The sequence below is a fragment of the Macaca fascicularis genome, chromosome 13 (assembly GCF_037993035.2).
Source record: "Macaca fascicularis isolate 582-1 chromosome 13, T2T-MFA8v1.1".
In the NCBI taxonomy this organism is placed as follows: Eukaryota; Metazoa; Chordata; class Mammalia; order Primates; family Cercopithecidae; genus Macaca; species Macaca fascicularis.
Window position 1 is genome coordinate 57,228,878 of NC_088387.1, and position 7,116 is coordinate 57,235,993.

Sequence of the window (7,116 nt, forward strand, 5' to 3'; positions counted from 1 at the left end):
GGATTTTGGAATGTTTGCAGTATACTTACTGATTGAACATCCCTAATCTGAAATCCCAAATGCTCCAATGAACATTTCTTTTTGAGCATCATGTCAGGGCTAAAAACTTTTCCAATTTCAGAGCATTTTGGATTTCAGATTTTTGGGTTAGGGATGCTAATTCTGTTAAATTAAAAATACATAGTGTAGGGCCGGGCACAGTGGCTCACGCCTGTAATCCCAGCACTTTGAGAGGCTGAGGCAGGCGGATCACAAGGTCAGGCGTTCAAGGCCATCCTGGCCAACATGGTGAAACCCCATCTCTACTAAAAATACAAAAAATTAGCCAGGTGTGGTGGCGTGTGCCTGTAGTCTCAGCTACTCGAGAGGCTGAGGCAGAAGAATCTCTTGAACCCGGGAGGCAGAGGTTGCAGTAAGCTGAGATTGCTATACTGCACTCCAGCCTGGCAACAGAGCAAGACTCAGTCAAAAAAAAAAAAAAAAAAAAAAAAGCATAGTGTAAATACTAATAAAGAAATAAAGAGAAATAGCTAATATATAAATGGAAAAGATGAAATAGTAAATACTCAAAAGAAGGGAGGAAAATGTAGTCAAGAACAGATGGTGGAGATGAGGAGTATAATGTTACCAGAGGCAGGGAAAGGTATGAGGGTGTGTGTGGCGGGGGGGAGTTAGGGGTGGTTAATGGGTACAAAAATATAGTTAGGTAGAATGAATAAGATCTAGTATTTGGTAGGACAGCAGCTAACAACATATTTACATTTAAAAATAACTAAAAGAATATAATTGAAATGTTTGTGACACAAAGAAATGATAAATGCTTGAGGTGATACTCTATTTACCCTGATGTGATTATTACACATTGTATGCCTATATCAAAATATCTCATGTACCACATATATATATCCACCTACTATGTACCCATAAAAATTAAAAGTTAAAACAAAGAACAGATGGGACAAATAGAAAACAAGTACCAAGATGCTAGACTTGAGCAAATCCATATCAATAATTACATTAAGTACAAATGGTTTAAACAATCCATGTAAGGGACTGAGAGTGGGGAAAAAAATGATTCAACTGTATATGCTATCTATAAGCAGGGCCTAACTATATGGCATCTATAATTATATGTTATCTGCACTTAAAATATAAAGACACAGATAGGTTAAAAGTAAAAGGATAAGGAAAAATAAACCATGCAAACACTAATCAAAAGGAAGCTGTAGTGGCTATATCAATATCAGACAAAGTAGATTCAGAACAAGAAATATTGGCTGGGTGTGTTGGCTCACACCTGTAATCCCAGCACTTTGGGAGGCTGAGGCGGGTGGATCACCTGAGGTCGAGAGTTTGAGACCAGCCTGGCCAACATGGTGAAACCCCGTCTCTACTAAAAATACAAAAATTAGCCAGGTGTGGTGGCGGGTGCCTGTAATCCTAGCTACTCAGGAGGCTGAGGCATGAGAATCACTTGAACCTGGGAGGCGGAGGTTGCAGTGAGCCAAGATCGCATTACTGCACTTCAGCCTGGGCGACAGAGTGAGACTTTGTCTCAAAAAAAAAAAAAAAAAACCAAAAAACAAGCTATATTACCAGGGATAAAGAAGACATTTTATAATGATTGTGGCAATTTTAAAGTATGTCTTTATATTGTTAGGTATACTTTTCTCTAAGAGGTAGAGCCTAATTCTTCTCCTCTTGAATGTTGATTGGACTTTGTGACTCATGAATAGAATATGGTAGAAGAGATAAAAGATATTGTGGCTTCCAACTTAGTTGCTCTCTACTTAGTCATTTGCTCTGAGAGAGGTCACCTGCTATGGATGAAGAGAGGTTCACACAGTGAGCAACTAAGACCTCCAACCAAGAGCCACGTGTGTGAGCCATCTTGGGAGCATATCCTACAACCCCAGTCAAGCCTTCAGATAACTGCAGCCCCAGCCAACATGTTAACGGCTACCTCATGAGAGACCCCAAACCAGAAGCACCCAACTAAGCTACCCCCGAATTTCTGACCCGCAGAACCAGCGTGAGATAATAAATGTTTGTTTCTTTAAGCTGCAGAGTTTTAGAATAATTTGTTACCCAGCTTTAGATATCCAATAGAATTATAAAAGGATTGATTCATCAAGATATTCAAATCATGAATCTGTATGCAGTTGACACCTTCAAAATATACTATGTAAAACCCGAGAAAACTAAAACCAGAAATAGATCATTCTGTAATTAAGTTGGAAATTTCATCACTCCCAGCTCAGTAATTGGTAGTACAAATAGACAAAAAATTGGAAAGGAATGGGAAGACTTGAAAAACACTATCAACCAACCTGATTGAATTGATTTTTACAGAATACACTACCCAGTAGTAGCAAAATACATATTCTTTTCAAGTGCATATGGAGTGTTCACCAAAATAGACCATATTCTGACCTATAGAAAAAGTCTCAGTAAATTTTAAAAGATAGAAATCATGAAGAGTGTTTTCTGACCACAACAGAGTTAAACTAGAAATCAATAACAGAAATGTACCTGAGAAATTCTCCAAATATTTAGAAATTAAACTTTGTACTTTAATTATAACACATGGTTTGAAGAAATCACAAAGGAAAATAAAAAATATTTTGAACTGAATGAAATCACAACATGTCAAAAGTTTTGGGATGCAGTTAAAGCAGTACTTGAGGGAAATTTATAATTTTAAACGCTTATACTAGAAAAGAAAGAAAAGCCAAAATCAATTATTTAAGTTTTTACCTGGAGGAACTAGAAAAAGAAGGGCAAATTAAATCCAAAATAAGTAGAAGAAAGAAACTAATAAAGAGAAATCTATAAAATAGAAAAAGGGCAGCTAATACTCCCCCCAAAATCTATGAAACAAAAAATTGGTTCTTTACAAGGAATAATAAAATTGATTAAATGAGTCTAATTCATTTTTGCATCCTTAAAATACAGTACACTTTTGACATGACTTTTTGAAAGCCAAAATGCTGAATTCCTAATTGTTCTTTATTTGAGATATATGGCCTTGTTTTGAGTATTCAGCCAAAATAAAACTTACTTAAGCAAGTGTCAGTTACAAGTTTAGTTATGATAAATTGTATTTATTTTTGTCCAAACATTTCAGAAAGTTTCCTCTGAAAGAGAGTTATGGAGAAATAGTATTTGGGGAAAAACCTTACAATCTAAGTGTTCTCTATTTTGTCTTTAATTTTGAACAAGGGCCGGGCGCGGTGGCTCAAGCCTGTAATCCCAGCACTTTGGGAGGCCGAGACGGGCGGATCACAAGGTCAGGAGATCGAGACCAGCCTGGCTAATACGGTGAAACCCCGTCTCTACTAAAAAATACAAAAAACTAGCCAGGTGAGGTGGCGGGCGCCTGTAGTCCCAGCTACTCGGGAGGCTGAGGCAGGAGAATGGCGTAGACCCGGGAGGCGGAGCTTGCAGTGAGCTGAGATGCGGCCACTGCACTCCAGCCTGGGCGACAGAGCAAGACTCCATCTCAAAAAAAAAAAAAAAAAAAAAAAAAAAAAATTTTTGAACAAGAAAGGTATGTAAAGCAGGTGATGAAAAGTTTGAGATCAAGACAAAAAATATGTGTTCCAGAAAAATTCAGTTAAAGATGTTGAAAGACACATATTGGACATTCGTAGATTCTGTTCGCAAGAAGTATATTTTCATAATATGCAACATTTATGGCAAGGTGTTACTCAGATACTATAGATTATTTTTTTAAAATTTCCAAAAGAAATAAAACTGTACAAAGACCAAACTATCAATGATCATGTGCAATTTTAATAGTTTATCTCTTCAGTTACTAAACCCATTGATAAGTAATCTGTGCCACTATTTGTAGTTATTCAGTGACAGAATCTTGTAATAAAGATGAAGTAAATATGTACGTATAAGGAGTAATTTTGTTCTTAATGAAAATGATTTCAACTATTTGGTTTTCTTCAATTTGTAAGATAATAAACTACTTGATTGTTCAGCAAATACTGAGTACAAGCCCAAGGAAAATGTAAAATTAATTAAAATTCTCATAACCACTAGGATATTTAGTAAATTTATATTCTTTCTTGATGATTCACTATCTGATTATTTAGTTCATAGACTATGGATTTTCTGTTTGCTTATAAAATCTTAGAATCAAATAATATAGTCCAGCCCCTCGTTCAGTTTCCTTTTTCTTTTCATTTTTTGAACACATCACTGATCACGAGCCTCCCAGATACAGGAAGAAATACTTAAAATTGAACCAGTGAGTTCTGCTGTATTCTAATAGTGCTTTTAAGAGATTTCTTCATGTTGTAGTGGATGAGAAGTGGGGTGGAGGATGGATATACAATGATGAAACAACTAAATTTAGAATTTTAGGATTATTGGTAGAATTGAATTTCAAATTCTAATTTTTAGCTTCATTTAACCTCTTAGTTTGTAATATGCTTGTCCACCTGCTTCTCAAGAATAGTTTGTTTCTGTTTTTTATTATCTTCTTTCTGAAGTATGAATTTTCACCCCAGGCAAAAGATGAGAGTTAATAGACTGATAGGGCAGACAAAAGGGAAAACTTTATAAAGATTCATTTTTCTGAGGGAATTTTGATGGTTTGATTAGATAGGGAACAAGGCTAGAAACAGAAGGAGACTTTTGACTGGCCCAGAGGAGAACCAGTTTTAAGGATAGAGGACTGTCATTCTTTCTGCCTGTTGTACAGTGAGTGTTCAGCTACCAGGAATTCTTTAAGTGCTGTGAATCCCAGGGATTAAGTAAAGACAGAGTAATCATTACACCCATTATTGTTGGGAATTGTTTGCACTTTTGTTTCTTTTATGCATGTCTTCCTTCCACATTTTTGGAGTTTGCTCTATTTGACAGATGCGCTATTTGACAGTAGTATTTTTATAGTTCAACATAATAATGTAATATAGCTGTAACTCTATTTTCTGTAATTTTATCTCTTTTTACTCTCCAGTATGAAGGTTTGTTTTTATTTATTTGGGGCTGTGTTTATGAAGTAAGAGGAAATAAAGCAACAGACAAATTTGAATTCTAAGATTTATTGTTGCAGAGGCTAAGATCTGATGCCATCATAAATAGACATAAAATGAATTGTGACCATCTGCACTCACTCTGCCTTTCTTTTTGATTTGTTTTAATGAGTGTTTCCGTTTTCTGAATTCAACTTCCCAACTTATTCTTTCCCTCTTCTTCTTCTTATTCCTAGATGTCTCTTCCTAGGCTAAAGCGGTTCTTAATTATTTCTCCTCAGAACTAGATCTTCCCTATGTTTTGTGTAAAAAAAAAAAAAAAAATGGCCTGTCTAGAACCTCACTTTTCTTACACGGTTTACTTGGCAGATAACATTTTTTAAAATGAATATTGTGAAATCTGTAAATTTTCTAGTAAAATAATAGCTTTCCATCATAGTGGGCACTAAATAAATATATGTTGACTTATTAAAATGAATTATTGTACTTAGATTTAATGCAGAATTGAGAAATACCCATATTATCAGAGTCCCCAGAAAGGGATCAATTAATCCCAGCCGACTAAAGCCAAAGGTCACCATGTTTCCAATGGTTTTGTAATTCTGTAGAGACTGGCAAAAGTGAACCCTTGGTTACTAGGTCACATTGCATAAGAAGAAGAGTGTGAACTCTACTCATTCAACGAAATGTATCTAATACCTGGAATAAGCTAGGCATTGTGTGGTGTTGGGATATGGTGGTAAATAAGGTAGAAGTTGTCCCTGCCTTCATGAAGTTTGCATTCCAGGTTCCATGAGAAATCTGTTCCTTAGCTAGAGGCAGCCATTTCTCATCTGCTGCCTGATTTCTCTTCTCTTTGTTTCTCAGACCAGGTCCAGGGGTTTTCTTTGTTACATTCTGTTATACTGTTACCTGGGTACTCCTATCACAATGTCTTATACTTACTTAGATGTCTATTTTTCCAGATTATAAGGGACTATCTTTTTATTTATATTGCCCCAATACCTAACAGAATAATTGGAACATGGTTGGTTTCATGATACGTTTGTTTACCAAATTACTCAAACTAGAACAGTGCTTCACAGCTTTTTCTGTGTTGACACATAAAAAATACTGAAGAGAGCGAGCCCTGCAGAGGCACTGGCTTGAGGGTTTCCATTGCTCTCTCTGGGCCCTCGGTGACTGCCTTGCAGATGGAAGGATCAGCATCTCAGTGTACCTGCCACCCATTCATGGTACTTTGCACACTGTGCAGAAGCTCTGCACTGGAGGGTACCATGTGCTATTAGAGGTCTATGGATCTGGAGGTTATAGTTGGAGGAAATGGAGAAAGAGCAGTGGCCAAGAGCAACTGGATGGCAATGGGGCTGGAGGGCAGAGTCATTTAAGAATAAAGGCTGAAAAGTAATCTAGGGATTTTAGCTAGTCGTGGAGGAGAATACGCTTTTTTTTTTTTTGAGAGAGTCTTGCTTGGTTGCCCAGGCTGGAGTGCAGTGGCGTGATCTTGGCTCACTGCAGCCTCCCAGGCTCAAGCAACCCTCCCACCTCAGCCTTCTTGTATTTTTTGTAGAAATGAGGTTTTGCTGTCTTGCCCAGGTTGCTCTAGAAGTCCTGAGCTCAAAAGATCTGCCTGCTTTAGCCTCCCAAAATGCTGGGATTACAGATGTGAGCCACCGGACCCAGCTGAGAATAAGCTTTGAAAAAATTCCTGCAGGTTAGCTTTGGAAGATAGGCCTTAGCCTTTGAAAAGAGTGGTAATTTATGGAAAAGTTCCTCCTTTCTACTTTCTTATCATCCTGCCTTCTCAAAACACCATGTGCAAAATGCAGCTGGTTTTACAACTCTGTGAATATACTAAAAGCCATTGAATTGTACACTTTAAATGGATGAGTTGTATGGTATGTGAATTCTAACTCAATAGATCTGTTATATTTCCCTCCGCTGTATTTGAGTTTTTAAAAAATAAATCTGAAGGGAAACAAAAGAAAAAATGGTTTCTTTCTGCAAGAAAGAGTCTACTTAGAGGGTTGGAATTACCAAGATGTGAATATTTAAATTATCAATACTTAAACATTTCCAAATCTGAATATTTAGAAATTTGCTTGTTTTTATTGATACCTCATGA

General features: G+C 36.6%; 1 protein-coding gene across 1 annotated transcript in view; it reads left to right on the plus strand.

Annotated features, from left to right (window-relative positions):
* The window catches only part of SERTAD2 (SERTA domain containing 2), a 123,958-nt gene that overhangs the window by 57,888 nt on the left and 58,954 nt on the right, over positions 1–7,116 (plus strand). The gene's annotated exons all lie outside the window — the stretch shown is intronic.